Below are 16403 nucleotides of genomic sequence, written 5' to 3' on the forward strand. Positions count from 1 at the left end.
CCCTTCAGGTCAGGGAAGGGGTGGAAACTTATGGACTTAGATAACTGCAAGCAAGTAATAGAAGGGTGTCGATAAATGTTTAGTGGGCTTGCCCTGGCTGGTGTGGCTCAGTGGACTGAGCGCCAGCCTGTGAACTGAGAAGTTGCCAGTTTGATTCCTGATCAGGGCACATGCCTGGGTTGCAGGCCAGGTCCCCAGTTGGGGGTGTGCAAGAGGCAACCAGTCGCTGTATCTCTCGCACATTGATGTTTCTCTCCCTCTCCTTCTCCCACCCTTCCCCTCTCTCTAAAGATAAAAATAAATAAAATCTTTTAAAAAATAAAAACAAAAACAGAGGCTTGTCAGTTCTATCTGGCTAGAGGGTGGAAGGCAGTAACAGACACTAACCATTTGGGAAACGTCCATGTGGATGGGAATGGACAACAAGGAAGAACATTCCAGATATAGTGCCCAGCTTGAGCCAGGGCTGGTGACAGAGGCAAACAGGCATTTGTGTTCTGGAAAAGCTGACACTTGAGGGCAGGAGGAGGAGAGAGAAGCGGGGAAGGAGAGACCAAGGTGATGCAGGGCGCAGGTCATGCACAGCCCTGAGCACCGTGTAAAGAAACTAGAAATGTGGCCAGGATTTCCTGTCCTTGAAATATTTACATAGGGGGTCTCATAGGTCTGGCCCACCCTTCCTTAAGAAAATAAGATAACCTCCTAATGAATCTCAATGGACTGTCTAAAAATAGATAAAATATTTTAATCCTTTGCATGACATAGTTATGATCAAAGGATGACAAATCATGCGCACGCTGTTTTCAGTTTCAAAGCGCCAGCACACACCTCACTTCCTTTAGCCCTCACAGCATGTGAGAGGCAGATGTGACCGACATCTGATTGACAGACGAGACATTTTGACTTAGCAGGAGTACCTAACAAATAGTTATGAAAGCCTTTCTTCAGAAAGCCTTAACGATTAGCACGAGAATGTCTGACTAAGGAGGCGTGTGCTCTCTGTTCTCAGGAATGAGAAAAGTGTGTGCTTGGCTCCCAGAGATGCTCACAGAATTCTGCTGGCTGGGCCAGTGATTTCCTAATGCCCTTCAGTCTGCGAACCAGCTGCACCCAGGAGTTTCTTAATAATACAGATTGTAAGTCTCCACCCCCAGGGCTTTGCAGATTCAGTAGGTCAAGGGTGAGGACAAGGAACAAATATGTGCAAGCCTCGAGGTGATTCTGACGCACAGCCTACTGAAAATTGGTCAACTGGCCTTTTTCGGTCACAGGAATAACCTGAGGCCCTGACGGTGAAAATGTGTTCCCTACGCTGCGTGCCTTGACATCATGCAGGTGGCTTCACAGTGGTGCGGTTTCCTGAGCTTAACCCAGACTTACCAAGTCAGTCTCCAGAGGTGGGCCCTGGAACCTGTATTTTATACCAGCTCCCAAGATCTACTTGTTCATTTATTTACGAATATCTCCTAAGTTCTTGCTGTGTGAGAGACACCATGGCAGGGCACGGATGTGTAATGGTGAACAAGACCCACAACAGCTCTCCCCTAAAGGCACTCCCTCGCACTTCCCTAAGGTTACTCGCATTTTGGTTCAGCCCTTGAAATGCTGGAGTCTGACAACTCCCGCCTTAAAATAACGCAGGGTTGAATGAAGGCAATAAGGATCAATAGGAAAGGTGGAAATGTCAAAGAATCCCAGAGCACTCAGCTGGGCCTGGGCTAGCCGGGACTAAAAGCAGCGGGGAAATGGGAGGATGCAAGGCAGAGGACTCAGGAACAGGAATTCCTGTTGTGAGTCCCTAGTTACCACTGCTGGTAACAAACCACTCCCAAGGCTTAGTGGCTGAAAAGGACATTGTGGGTTTTTTTGTTGTTGTTGTTGTTTTTAAATTCCTCCTGAGTCAACCCGTTGGCTTGTGGTTCTTCTGCTGGTCTCCTCTGGGTTCAACTGAGACAAATCTGGACCTCTCTCCATGGAGTTCTTCATCCAGGCTTCTTAACAGCACGGCAGGCTCAGGGTTCTAAGAGGGCCGGCCCCCAATGTGCATGTGCCTTCAGGTGTGGACCCCAGAAAGTCACTTCTCTGAGCATGATTAGCGTCACATTAGATCACAGTTCCTCTGGTGGTCTATTGATCTTGGGATGATTTTTGTGTGCCTGCTCACCTTTTCCCTCATGTTCCCCAGTTTAAATTCCCAAGCAAGGAAATCCATTTGACCTTGCTAAGCATTTCATGGCTCTTGGGCTTCCTGACTCCTGCGATTCTTGGGTTCGGCAGGACCGCTAGGGCTGGTGTAAAGAAGACGAAGAGGCCGTGGGTATGTTAGGTGCCGTACGTAGGTAAACCCTCTGTGGGAAAGTCACGAAATCGCTGTGGTCAGTGCTGCAGCCACGCTGTTAGAGACATACCCCTGTTACCTGGGAGGAAAGGTGGAGTTTTGTATTTACTGTTGATTACATAGATTGAAAACAATATTTCCTTCTTATTTTCAAAGTGTTGTATGGATGTTGTCGCAGCTTTGAAAAATACGAAGAAGAAAATTAAAATCACTCGTTGCAATAAACTGAATGGTTGTGCCCCCCGCCCCCCAAGTTTATGCTGAAACCTAATCCCTAATGTGATGGCATTTGGAGGTAGGGCCTTTGGGAGGTGGTAGGTCATGAGAATGGAGCCCTCATGAATGAGACTAGAGCCCTTATAAAACAGACCCAAAGAAAGCTCCCTTACCCATTCCAGCTCATGAGGACTGTGAGATGACCATTTATGAACTTGGAAGCACATCCTCACCTGACACTGAATCTTCTAGCACCTTGATCTTGGACTTCCCAGCCTCCACAACTATAAGAAATAAATGTTGTTTGTAAACCATCCAGTCGGTGGTATTTTTCTATAAGAGCCAAACAAACTAAGATACCAGTCATATCATCCTAGAAGCACTGCTCTTTACATTTTATTGTACTTTCTGTCAGGCTTTTGAATGTGCCTAAGTGTGTTTTTCTTTATAAAGTTGTGCTATGAAAACAGCTTTATGTCGTATACTTTTCATCCAAACTACATCATCAGCATTGCCCCACATCATTACAAACTCTTCGTAAAATCATTTTGGAGTTATATAAAATCGATGGTATATACACATTATATATTTATTCAGCCCCTTATTTCACATTTTTAGCAATTATCAACATGCTAAAATACCCAATTTCAGTTCAAACGTCTTTGCCTACATTTGGATTTTTCCTGTAAATTAGATCCACATTTTTTTCTTATACAACACAGTTTTTAAGATTATTTCAGTGTTTCTTAACAAAGAGCTAAAGAAGTATTTTCCCTCCTGGATGGGATGGATGTTTTTCTCTGCTCCCTTTGCCTAGGCTGGCTTTGTAGAATGGGTCTCTTTCCTCTTGCTTGATGGTCCTTGTCTGTCCCCACTTTCGTGTGCGCTCACAGGACAGCCGGGCTGGGCTGACTTTTCAGTGACTTCATGTTCCCACGGTCACCTCTTTATCCAAACCATGGAAAACTGGCTTTGTTTTCATAACTGGCGCAGACTATGTTTGGGTCAGGAACCCAACATTAACGACAAAGACTGACCTCAACCCAGGGAACTTGAGAAGAAAGCAGATAACACTGTTGGGAAATTGTTCCCTCATGTAAATTGGCATTTGAAAAATGTACAAATATTATGTACATTTTTTATGCTGCTGAACCAAGTGCAATGGAAAATAATACATTGCCCTTAGCAAGTTAAGGGACTTGGCCTGAATTGGGTATATCAATAAGGCAATCCAATTTCAACTAATTTTCTCACTCATCACACTCTTAGTAAGTACCAGGTTCTGTCTAGGCTCCCAGCATAAGAAGAAACAATGTGAGAAATTTCACAGTTGAGATAGCAGACTTGCTCAATTGTGTATAGTGTATTAACTGTGACTCTAGTGGAATCTAAATGCGGAAGGACGGGCCTCTGAGCCTGCCTAGGCAGTCAGAGAACAGTGGTTACTCGTACTGCACAAGACTGGGAGAGATCTGAAAGCTGCCCTCAATGCATTTATCCTGTAGCGTGAGGATAAGATATTGTCATGGGTGCTGACAAAACTGGGCCAGCTTCCCATGGTGGAGGCTGCATGTGATAAATTGCAATGAAATTGAAACCATGAGACACCAAGAGAGGGTTTAGCCTTGCTCTGTTCTCTGGTCATGTCTCCGATGGATTATACTCGCCCTGTTATTCTTGGTCCTGATGTCAAAAAATGGACATCATGGGCCCCAGAGTTGGCTGGGAATTAGCTCACTCAGCAATGCAGGTAGATAACAAAGGGGTGTGTCCTTGACCTGCAGACCTTCTTCCAGCACAGCGGGGTGACTCCCAGGTGTGGAAGGGCAGAGGAGATGTCCTAATTCCTTTAATTGTTTCACATAGAAATTGAGAGTGCATAATAGCTAGTCAAAGAATTCATTATACTTTATTTGCGACACCAGCAATCACATTTCTCTCTTATCTGTCTACCTACATCTGTCTGCATCTCTTTTCTATGTACCTATTTGTGGGTTAATCACCAAGCTCAAAAACAAAATTCCAGAAGGAATTCCAGAGGGACTTTAGACACAACACAACTCTGCGTGCTCACTGCAGAAAGGCCAGGCATTTTTCAGAAGGGGCTCAGAGCCCTTTGCATACCTTGCATAGAAAAAATAGTGGCAGCCCATACGGCATCAGGAAGATCTCTGGCCCCACTCAGGGGATTTTCCAAGGCCCTACCAAAAGGGACAAGTATATTAATAACTAAATGCAAGTCACATGAGGTGGAAAGCAGAAAAAACAGGCCAAATATCCTGCGGTGTTGGGATTAGAGAGCTCATATCTAGTTGGGATAATCCAGGAAGAGGTAGCTTGTACAATAAACCTTAAAGGATGGCTAGGATTTCAGCAGGCAGAGATGGTTGAATGAGTTGTTTCAGGAGGTTGATATGTGTGGCTTTCATTCTTCAAGGGAAAGGAAAAAAGAGGTTTGTACTGGTGCTTAGGCTGGGATGAGCAAGGCTGGGCTTGCTGGTGGCATGAAAGGCCAATCTGAGAGATGCCTAAGAAGGTGAAGAAATGGGGAGAGGGTAATATGTTTTGATGCAATAGCTGGAGAACTTCCCCCTGGAAGAAGGCATTTGGGGTGAAGAAGAGGAGTATCTGTGTAGGCCTTGGCGGTTGCTGCATGAAGTCATCTGCTCGGGTGTCCTGGCAGGAAACCCCGGGACTCTCATCAACCCGAACCCCCTCTGTGAAGATGATATGCTGTTTCTGGCTGAATACAGATTCCCGTAGCTTCACATGTGACTCATGTTTACAGAGGCATCGGGGGACACTCTGTTTGGACTGTGATGCGGTGACGATGTGTACCATGGAAAAAATGAAAAGGACATCCCAGCAGGACGCCAGGGCGCAGTTGAGGAAATCCTGTGGTGTGTCATGCATGCAACACTAGAAGGTCACCAGAGCATTGGGCTGGCTGAGCAGTGTCTCCTGTTCTTGAAATGTCACCGGGGCTGGAAACACAAGTTTTCTCCTGGGACTAGGTCAAGTTTCCAGCATCTCAGGGATGGAATGGTCAGCCAAGCAAGAACAAGTTTCAGATGTTCGTCTTTTCACAGATGGGACTTCCGGTCGAGGTCCAGGTAGATAAAGTTCTCCATCTTACTGCTCTGGTCGTTTTGTTACCAGCTGTGTCAGGAAAGCATCATGCTTGATCCTGAGGTCACTGAAGCAGTTTTTCTTTCTCTTTTATCACCATCCAAAGCTCTTTTTCCTGTTCCATCCCTCAGCCATGCGCATTTCCAATAGAAGTAAGAGTTCTCGACCTGTGGCTGTTTCTTCACAACATGTTCTACATCTGTTGTGCACTGGTCATAGTGACAACCTTGACTTGTCAAATAACCTGGGCTTCATACTTGGTCAGCAAAATTTAGAGGGAGCCAAAATATAAAACAAAATAAACTTTACAAAATATGTACATCATTATTTTTTTTCCAGAGAGGTTTTACTTTTAAATAGGTTATATATCACGGAGTAGATGTATAACCCTTCCCTGCCCCGACTTATTCAGTTCTTCTTTAGGAGGTAATGACCTTTTCAGTTTCAGTTTTGTGTGCCCTCCATGAACCTCAATGTGTTTACTTTAAGGTCTGCCCCTCTTAGCAAACATCACCACCACTGTGACTGCCACCATTACCACCTCCCCTCCAGTCACATGCTTAGATTGTTTTGGGCCCCAGGAAAGCTTAGGGTGATGGATGGAGTCAGAGGTTCAAAGTCAAGAGCAGAGGGCCTGACAGCTCTCTATTAGGGGGGCTCATTTTTCTGTAGGATATGCCGTCTCTCCATCTCCTCCTCTCCTCCCCTTCAACCCTTTTATATGTGCACTTTCTTTAAGAAGCTGATGCTTTGGTGCTTAATCCCATCCATTCCAAGTATCACTGATACCTTTAAGACCATGATTTTTCTCTTGGTAAAATTCCCTATCCTCTTAGTTGAAAACTCTACCTGTGTTCTTGGTGACCATACATTGGAAACGGTAGGACAGAAATTATACAACATCAGTGTGCCTAAGATTCTTACAGATTATAAAATGCAGGTTCCTGGGTCCCCTAATCAGAGATTCTGAAGGTCCGCACTGCAGCCCAGAGGCCGTTTTTCACAAGGACTCTCTCCCCCAAAGCGATCTTGATATGTGGTTCCTCGGTCAAACTTTAAGACATGTGGTCACCTCAGTGTTGTTCCTGACTCTCCCCCTGGAACCTTCTGTTAAGGACTGTTGAGGGTTTCCTTTATCACTGCTGATTTTTCAAAGCCATGCCTTCTGTATAACTACACTACATTGCCTGTTGTTGTTCTCCTTCTCCTTATGTTGAAGTTGTAGTTGGGAGGCTCAGCAAACCCCTTTGCCCTGGGTTTTGCAAAATGGCCCCACCTCTTTCAGGGTAGGCCAGTGCCGGAGAAGGGTCTGCCACAATAGAGGATGCCAGCTTTCTTTCTTGGCATTTCTTGTCATTTCTCTTCACATCTAAAGCCACAGTCATCTATTGGTGTGAACATCCTCAATGCATTGAGTTTCCAGAGCAGGATCTCAAAGTTCCTAGAATTACGCTTCTGTTTTTCAGCATATCTAGGTGGTAGTCTGTGGGTCTATCACGGTCCCTTTGGTCCTGTGCCAGGAGAAAGTCTTTGAAACTCAGGTCTGCACATCCCTGAGGGTTCACTCAAATGTTCCTGAATGTCTGAGAGCCCTCTCAGATCATTGCTTCATATTATCTTTCTAGTTCTATGATAATATTAAAAATAAATCTAGAGTCTGGATCATTTGGCTGACTCCCTTATAACGAAGGGCTGCTACATGATTTCAGTTCCCTTATTGAAATCTGTGCTCACTGTCAAGTTGGCATCAAGTGACCATCCAAAGGAACAGCATTTTAACTTTTGATGTGTTGTCAAGCACATTTGGCAGCCATTACATTGGCTTGACTTCCGTCCAGCTCAGAGTGAAAGGCTGAATCCTTCCCAGGGCTGGCAAAGGGGAGGCTGGGAGATCTTGAGCTCTGGCCCCACCCTACAGCTTTCCCCCTCACTCCATCAGTCCCCTTACTCTAGACATGCTCCCCTAAGGGCCTTGGAACTGGCTATTTCCTCTGCCCGGATCCTTGCCCCAGATATCCGCATGAATAACTCCATCGTCTCCTTCAGGTCTTTCTTTCAGTGTTTGCTTAAGTGATTACATTTCTCAATCCTATTTAAAATTGCAACTCCCAACCCCCCCTTCATCATTCTCCCTATCACCCTTAACCCTAGTCCCTTAACATAAAATATGATTCACTTATTTATAATGTTTGTTGTTCAGTCTGGCTTGCTCCGTTAGAACGCATTCCCACAAGAGCAGAGACTGTTGTTTCTTTTGTTCGCTGTTGTCACCCAAGCACTTAGAGCACTGCCTGACCCACAGTAGGTGCTTAATGAATAGCTGATGAATGACTGAATCGACAGCAATCACCTCACCACTGCTTTTGTGCTCATGTTAAATTTGTTCATTTTACAGAAAAAACTCTTTGGCAGTGATGATTTGCAACAGAAACACCTTTTTCTTTTCTTTTTTTTTTTTTAATGGATAAAACATTAGGCTTAAAAATTGGTGTTTCTCACAGTGAGATCCATGAAGTCCTGGATTCCCGGGAACGCAGGTTGAGGGGCTGAGGAGTCCCAAGCAGGACTACTGCTTTTCTACAGGCTCCCGGTGTGACCACTGACCGTTTCTTCCTCTGCCTCTCTCCTGGGCCAGGAACAGACGTCCTGTCACCATCTGCCACCACTGGACAGGCAGGGTGAACTTCACCCTCTGGCATAAGAACTGCTCCGTGTTTGTACAATTCCAGGGTAGCTATTTTACCCCCTCTTTACATCATTTTCTGTGGTTCATCAACTTTTAAGTTTGTTTCATTTTTCCTGATAACAAAAGAAACACACCACAAATGATCTAGGAGACTAACAAAAACATAGAAAGAGACTTGAAATTCTCCTGATTTGTAAAAAGGTACCTTCTGTATCTTTTTTCCTCTCTCTGTAAAGGCAATACTGCAAAGTCACCATTAGTACTTTGGTGAAGTTCTTTCTAGTTTTTTTCTATGAGTGTGTATTAAGTTCAAATACAGGAAGCTACCAATGTTCACCCATTGTAGACCTACAAAATGGCAATTTTATTTGGTTTAACCTAGTAATCCATATAATGGAAGCCATACTGTGAAAGTATTCTTTTCATTTGTCATTATAACAGCACCACTTGCCCACGTATTTACAGATTTTGGGGCCTTTCGTGAGCTTGCATTAACAGCACAAATAATTGATGAGCATTAGCATCTCAGCTGGGAGCCCTGCCCTGTAAATCATTCAAACAGCCCTCCCAGTGACCAGACTTCCTGAGTCTTGATGTGCATGACAATCCTCAGTGATCCTTCCAGGAAACTCTTCCTGTAAATGCCCCCAGCCAATTGCCTGTGCGCCGCACTTGGCACCAGATCTCTGCCCAAATGGCAGCTTCTGGGAATGCTGCTAATAACTGTGTTCAGTTGCTCATCTGTCGTTCCTCTTAACTTGTATGAATCTGCTCCATTACTAGTAATGCACATTGGGTTCGTGGAATTTCTTCCTTTCCAATGAAAAGACCCTAGTCGTCTTTGTGTGCATTTGTTACTGTTTAGTGATTTCTGGACCAGGTACAGTCTACCGGCATTATTTAAAAGAGAGAGCTGGCTTTTTTTTTTTTTAAGCTTTTCAGCAGTAGGAAGGCTGCTCTTAGGGCTCTGGCGTTCTCTCTGCAAACATCATCAGCTCTGTAGGTTTTCTTTTTCCATCATAGCAAAGTCCTGAGGAGTCCATAGACCATGTGATTCCATTGTGCTGTGATTCTGCCTCCAAAATGATTGCCAGGGACATAAATAGATGTCGGTCCTCTCTGGACTGGTCTCATTATTTGAGGCTTGGTAGGGCCCTATTCCCAACTGGCGATCTATTTGCTGGAGATATGTGTGGGTTCAACCACATACAATAAGATTATGTGCCCACCCCCCCCCCCCCCCCCCCCAAAAAAAACAAAACAAAACCCACTTGCATAAGGTTTGGGAGCTTATGATATAAGATCAACTGTCATTCTAGGTGCAGCAGCTTAAAAGGATGGACTTTACTGTTTTGGCCCCAAGAATAAAACAGTAACAGGAGACTAGAACATTTAAAAGTAATTCATCGCCTGCAAACACATCAAAGGGTAGAGATAATAAGGCAAAAAAGCACAAAAAAGAAATAATATGTGATTTCTTTTATGATCAATAGATGGCAAGCTACTACGCAGAGAGGCAGCATTATTTTAAAACCTAACATGGGGGCATTGAGGCCTGATCAACTTGTGTTCAGATCCTAGCGCTGTTACTTACCAGGTGTGAACAACTCCTGATTGTTCCTCTCCTGTAAAACTGAGCTAAAAATACCCACTCTGCAGCGCGACTATAAGGATTAAAGACAGCATACAAGTAAAGTATTGCTCACACTTGAGCTCGGTAATTTATTGTTGTTGTTATTATTATTTGGCTTACATTAAACTTTAAGAACTTTTAACTTGATCTTTTAAATCGCTATTATTGCAAACACACCATCGTAACATTAATAGATAAACTTAAAAAGAACCAACCCCGCTACCCCCAAAGTCAGACTATTACCATATTTCCGTCTAAGTCCTGGTGAATGTGTAGACATAATCTTTACACAGCGCATGTGTGTTTTCAGCTTTTTTTTCACTTAGCATTGTTCTGTAAGTTATCCCCCTGTTGCAACATGGTCTAATTGTGCGCAAAAGTTATTATTTCAACCAATGTACCATAACCTAATTAATCATTCCTCTATTTTTAGGCATTTATTTGTTTCCAGTGTGAGGGATATTCTTTCCTGTTGTTCCTGTTTCTGTTATGGTCATTTGAAATGCACAATTTTACAAATATTTAGGACTTTTTTCTTGAGAGTTATAGACATTTTTTGGCTCCAATTTGAGAACACTGTTTATAGACTCATGGCTGTCGACTCTGGGGAAAGAAAAGGTAGTTTCAATCTAAGTTCTTACTGAAGACAAATTAAGACGACTCCAAGAAACCTGTGTCCACTAACTGCAGTTTTTCCTCAGCTCAGCACTTTGACCAGCTGGTATGAGGATGAGGGATAACTGAGGTAGGCACTCAAGAAACGGATCTGTAAAGTAGACTAAACATGTTCACGTTCTTTTTATTGATTGATTGATTGATTGATTGATTTTGAGAGAGAGAGAGGAAGAGAAACATCGATTTGTTGTTTCACCCATCCGTTCGGGTTGGCGGGGGATTGAATGAAATTCACTCCTGTGAATATGCAGGAGTGGAACATGTTCCCGTTCTTGATTTCATTCAATCCCCAACACACAGGCCAGATCCAAGAGGTAGGTATTCGTATTATTTGAGGCACAGAGAGGTCAAGGTGCATGACCCAGATCACACAGCAGTTGGGAGAGGACAGAGAATGCCTTTCGCAGACTCTGAATTCCCAGTTTTTTCACTGAGCTTTGATAAAAAGAAAAAAAAAAATGCCCCCAGCCACCACCACCCCTCGCCTAAAAATAGGTAGGAGCAGAGAGGGGCTGAGGGTCCGGGGGTTCCACTGCGGCGGTCACCTGCCAGGCTAGGTGGCTCCTCCTGGAGGACGCTCCGACCCAGCCCAGCTTAGAGCATGCCCAGTGCGCTCCCCGTCCGCCCCCACGGTGCCGGCCGGGCGCCACAGCTCCAGGTTTTTCAGACGACCGGAGGTTGGTGCGGGGCGGGGCGCGGGGCGGGTCCTCTTCCTGGGTCTCCCTGGCTCAGCCGGAATTCCCCGGACACCACTCTCCGGCGGCGCCCGCTGCAGGGGCACTATCCCGGACAAGCAACGCGGGGACAAAGATCGAAGTGGGGTACCAGGTGCTGCAGGTGCCCGTCTTACGGCCTTAGGCCTACCAGGCCCGTGGACCTCCGACATCGAGTCCAAACAAGATATTTCCAGCCATCTCCACATCTTTTCATTCACATATTCATACAACAAATAGTTTTTGAGCACCTACTGTGTGCCAGGCGCTGTTGTCGTGTCTGGGACACTGCAGCCAAGACAGGTAACACTGCAGTCGCAGAGCTGAAATTCCGGAGGCGAAAAATATACAATAAGAAGTAAGCAAATTAGGGGAAGTCAGTATCGACCTCATCTCCTGCTCTTCTGCGCTCCTTGACATTGCTTAATCAGCCCTGCGCCTTAGAGCCTATGCACTGGCTGTCTCCTCTGCAGGAAATGCTCTTTCCAATTTATCTGCGTGGTTGAAATGTCACCTTCCCGATGTTACCAGATCTGACCGCCTTATGAAAATTGCACTCCCTCCACCCCAATTCTCCTTACCCTGTTCTATTTCCCTCGTAGAACTTATCACCTTCCAACACATGATAGAGCTGCTTACTTGTATGTTATTGTCTGTCGCCTGTCTCTACCCCCAAACTCCACCAGGGGACAGGATTTTTGTCTATTTCGTCACCACGCATGAAGAACCGGAGTAGCTGATCAATAATTATTTGTTGAATGAATTAATGGACAAATAGTGATAAATGTGAAAAAATAATGCGAGCACATGGAGAGTAGAGCAGGAGAAGGGAGCTAGGTTAGTAAAATGGTCAGGGAAGTCCTCTCCCAAGAGCTCATTTGTACAATGAGAAGGTGGCAGCCACTTAAAAAGCTGAGCAAAGTCGTCCCACAAGGAGGGAAAGGCGTGTGGAGACTGGTCAAATTCTGAGCGTTTGTTGGACAGAAAGATGCTCGTGGGGCTGCAGTAAGGCAAGTGTGAGCTGATGTAGAAGAGATGAGGTAGGGGGGCCATAAATCTTGGGAAGAAGGTTTAAGCCCGGAAGCTTACTAATGGAAAGCATGAGCACTGGACTGGGAGTCAGCAGGGCCCTCGGGGCAAAGACTCCTCCTTATTTCGCAGATTTGTTAAGCCGACTGCTTGACGTTCCTAGGTATGAAATCATTGAGGGCCGGGTACATAGTAGGTGTCCAATAAATGGTTATGGGACGAATATGTGCGTGCACGCGCGAGGGGACTCAGGGCTGCACAGAGCCCTACAGAGGAGCGCCAGTGGCTCTGGGAGGAGCGTCCCGGTGAAGACAGCTCCGGGCGGGGAAGCCCTGCAGGGCAACCCGGGCGCCCGCCCCCCGCCCCGCGCGCGGGCCCGTCGCGGCCAGCCGGGCCGGCGGGAGCCGCCCGCGGGCGGCACTGGGCATGCTCAGACGGCGTCCAGGTCGCGCCGTGAGCGAGCGAGCTTCCGCGCCGCCCGCAAGCGCGACCTACCTGGGCGCTCCGCGCCCCCGGATGCTGCAGGTACGGCCCGGCGCGACCCCAGCGGGCCCGGAGCAGGGCGCGGGCGGACCAGGGGCCGGGGTCGCGCTCGCCTCGCCCCGCCTCCACCCGTTCCCAGGCGCGCGGCGAACGCGCGGGCGGGCTGGCGGACGCGGCAGCCCTGGGGTCTCGGCGCCACGTCGGGGAGAGGAGGGGGCGCCCCCGCTGCGCTCACCTGGCGGGGCTGGGCGGGAGGGACAGGCCGGGCCGGGCCGGGTGGGGCTCGCTCTCAGGCGGGCGCCAGGACACGGCCGCGGCGGGGCGTGGGCGTGCGCTCTGACCCGGGCTTGGGCGGACTCGACTGGCGGAACCCGTGCGGCCGGCGGTGCCGGAGGGCCCGGGAGCACCGAGACCCTGGCCCCGGACGCCGAGGAGGGCATAGCTCATGGTGAAGGAAGCCAAGCCCGGCAGCCAGACCTTCTTAGCTCCCACAGCGAATTCGCCTCTCGGCTTTCAAAGATGGCATTTCCTGGGCCTGGCACGAACTCCAGCGCCAATAAATCTATCCTGTTCCGCGGGCAATATGGAATGGTTTATCAGGTACCTGCGAGGAGACAGCTGCAGTGGGAGAGTGTGTGTGATCGCCCAGGCCCCTGAAAATTCCTATTTTCAGCAGCCTAAACTTACTGAGAAGTTGTGGTTGCCTTAAAAATTCATGGGAAGTTGAGACAACTTGACACCTGGGTTGTCCGAGGTGGTGGAAAGAACTTGTGACTCGGAAACTGGAGACCTCCGGTCAAGTTGGTCCCCCTCACCCTTGGCCAGCTGGTGACCTTGAGCGAGGAGTTTAACCTCTCTGATCCTCAGTTTTCTCCCCTGCAAACAGCCGGTAATAATGCGCACCTCTTTGGGTTGTTGGGTGGATTAAGTGGGATAAATTATGTGGAGGTGTTTGGCACTGTGCCCGGCACAGAGCAAGCAAGCAGTTGGCGTGATGTGAATTTAATTCGTTTAGAGACCCTCGTGGCTCCCATTTCACCAGGAAATTAGAATTACGAAAGCATCTTAAGGGCCTAGCGACAATGACAGTCCCTGTCTTTGTGCCTTGGAGAACTTCTACTGAAGTCAAGGGCTTTGGAAAAAGAATTTAGCTGAATTGTAATCGGAGAGCATCTTTTTTAAAAGCAGTTTTATACATTCAGAGACTCCAGAAGTTGGCAGTTCAGCTGTACTTACCAAAGAGCTGTTTTGCGAGATGATCCATCCTGCAAATGTTTAAGCAGATGATGCTTGAAAATAAAGCCTAGTTAGGAAGATTTCCATTCTAAAAAGCTTCTAAACCCAACTTTTAGTGATTATTTAGATAAGGGTTTCTTTTTAAAAAAAATTTTATTGATTGATTTTGAGAGAGAGAAAGAAACATTAATTTGTTGTTCCACTTATTTATGCATTCATTGGTTGATCCTTGTTGTGCCCTGACCAGGGATCAAACCCACAACCTTGGTGTACGGGGTGGTGCTCTAACAACTGAGCTACCTGGCCAGGGCCTAGATCAGGGCTTCTTAACCTTGTGGCTCGGGTTTGTAAATTTTTTGTTGCGGAGCCTGTCCTATGCATTGTAGGATATTGAGCAGCATCCCCAGTCTCTAGCCACTAGATTTCAGTAGCAATCGCTCTCTGTCATTTGTGCCAACCAAAAATACCTCCAGACATGGCCAGATGTCCCCTGAGGGCCAAATATCCTGTCTCGCCTTGTAGATCCACTCCTGCTTTCTGTTATTAGCTTATCAGACTTTGAGAATTTCATCTTCCATGTTTACTCTAATAATAACCTTTGTATGTAGCCTTGTAGAACTGCACAGAGTACATCCACATGCATCAACTCATTTAATTTTTACAACTCCCCCTTGAGGCTGGTGTTATTCCCATTTTACAGATGGGGAAATTGAGGCTTTGAGCAGCTGATTACACATTACGTGGTGTAGTTGGGTTATAACTCAGGTCTTTTGGTTCCATAGGCAGGTCTTTTTGTTCTGTATCAAGCAGCCCTGTATTGTATGGAGACTTTTAAATAGATGACTTTCCTGATGATTAAATCAAGATATAGTTTAGAAGCTGGAAACCTTTCTGCGATTGACTAGTTGAACATTAACAATGGTAGGCTATTATCTGACAGAGTAGGTCGTTCTAGTTAAATATTCTAGTTTATAGTGCGCTCCCATAAATCCCACGTACAGTTAATGGAATACCAATTTGCAGTGAAATAGAGTAGAATAAAACGTGCCTAATACTCTGTATTGATCCTGAGTTGTCTCTGGTGATTTGCCATCTCCTAAAACGGATTCCTATATGCAAATTAGACATTAGCTGGGGAATGTAAAAGGTCAGGTTACTGAAGGCATTTCTGAGTGCTTGAAGCATTCCGTTCAACCAGCATTTATTAATTAAGCTGCTTCTATATGGCAGATGCAGTGCTGGGGCGGGCGGATGCAGAGTTGGCCAACAGACCCCAGCAGATGCAGGGAGCAAGGGGAGACTTCTTTGTACTGGGAGGGTAGGTCCTGGCCAGGCCAGACACACAGGCCCACAAGGACAGCTTGGGGCAGGAGAGAGAACCAAATTCGGGGTCCCACACTGCATTGCCACTCCTGTCTGGTTTCAGCGAATTGATTGTTGACTATGAACTGGGAGATTTGACATATGTTGTTTAATTTCAGTGTCCTCCCTCTCCCCATTTTGCAGATAAGGAAACTGTGCTTGTAAAGGTACAAATTTTGTCCAGGAGCAAGAGGGACAAATTTTGACCTTTTGAACCTCAGGTCCAGGCCCAGGAGGGATCTCATTTTCTAAGATGGACAGCCCACAAGAGGGGCTCATTTGGGGGGACTGGAGGGAACAGGAAGACCCTCAGTGTTTGTGGCAAGTTGGGAGGGGACCAGCAATTTGCTGTCCCTCCGTCTCTACCTGGAAGGTTGCCTATTGACCATAATCCCAGTGCTCACCTTGCTTCCACCAGACGGTGGTTCCTGGACAGCAGGGCCAGTCCCTCTTCACCTCTTCTCAGGGTCTGTTGCAGGGGCTGGAATGCCTGAGGCACTCACACTTGCCCTGGTGTTGACAGGCTGGTGGGGGCAGGGCAGCCTGCTGGTGTTCTTCCCAAGCCTCCGCTCTGCTTACCAACTCTAATAGAGACAGCACAGGACCTGGTCAGCGTCCACGCTGCTCTTGTCTGGGTCCCGGCAACTGCAGCCTCTATTCTCACAGGTATCTCCTTTCATCTGCCTGAGGGGGAACTAAAGGGAGTGCTTGGTAGGCGCCTGGCTGAAATCTGATCTGGTCATGGGTTCCAAACCGAGTGATCTTGCATCACGTAGCTTCTGGTTGAGCCTTCAGTGAAGACCAGCTGTGAGCACAGATTTAACAGCAAATTCAGACATTTATTGAGCCTATACTATATGTCAGGCATTTGGGTTAGAGATGAAATTTGAACCCCTGTCCTGG

The 16403-nt window shown here is 46.8% G+C and overlaps 1 protein-coding gene across 3 annotated transcripts in view; it reads left to right on the forward strand.

Annotated features, from left to right (window-relative positions):
• Nucleotides 1-12870: 12870 nt before the first annotated feature.
• PTPN3 (protein tyrosine phosphatase non-receptor type 3) overlaps nt 12871-16403 on the forward strand; it is a 103741-nt gene continuing 100208 nt past the window's right edge. For 2 of the 3 annotated variants that reach the window (XM_054584546.1, XM_054584548.1), the window contains exon 1: nt 13350-13502. The gene's annotated coding sequence lies outside the window, so the exon portion shown is untranslated. Of the gene's footprint in view, nt 12945-13349; nt 13503-16403 lie in introns of those variants that run through there. The other variant, XM_054584547.1, reaches the window with a different exon arrangement.

Source organism: Pteronotus mesoamericanus, unplaced genomic scaffold, assembly GCF_021234165.1.
Source record: "Pteronotus mesoamericanus isolate MK-2021 breed Mesoamerican mustached bat unplaced genomic scaffold, CSHL_Meso_final contig_78, whole genome shotgun sequence".
In the NCBI taxonomy this organism is placed as follows: domain Eukaryota; kingdom Metazoa; phylum Chordata; class Mammalia; order Chiroptera; family Mormoopidae; genus Pteronotus; species Pteronotus mesoamericanus.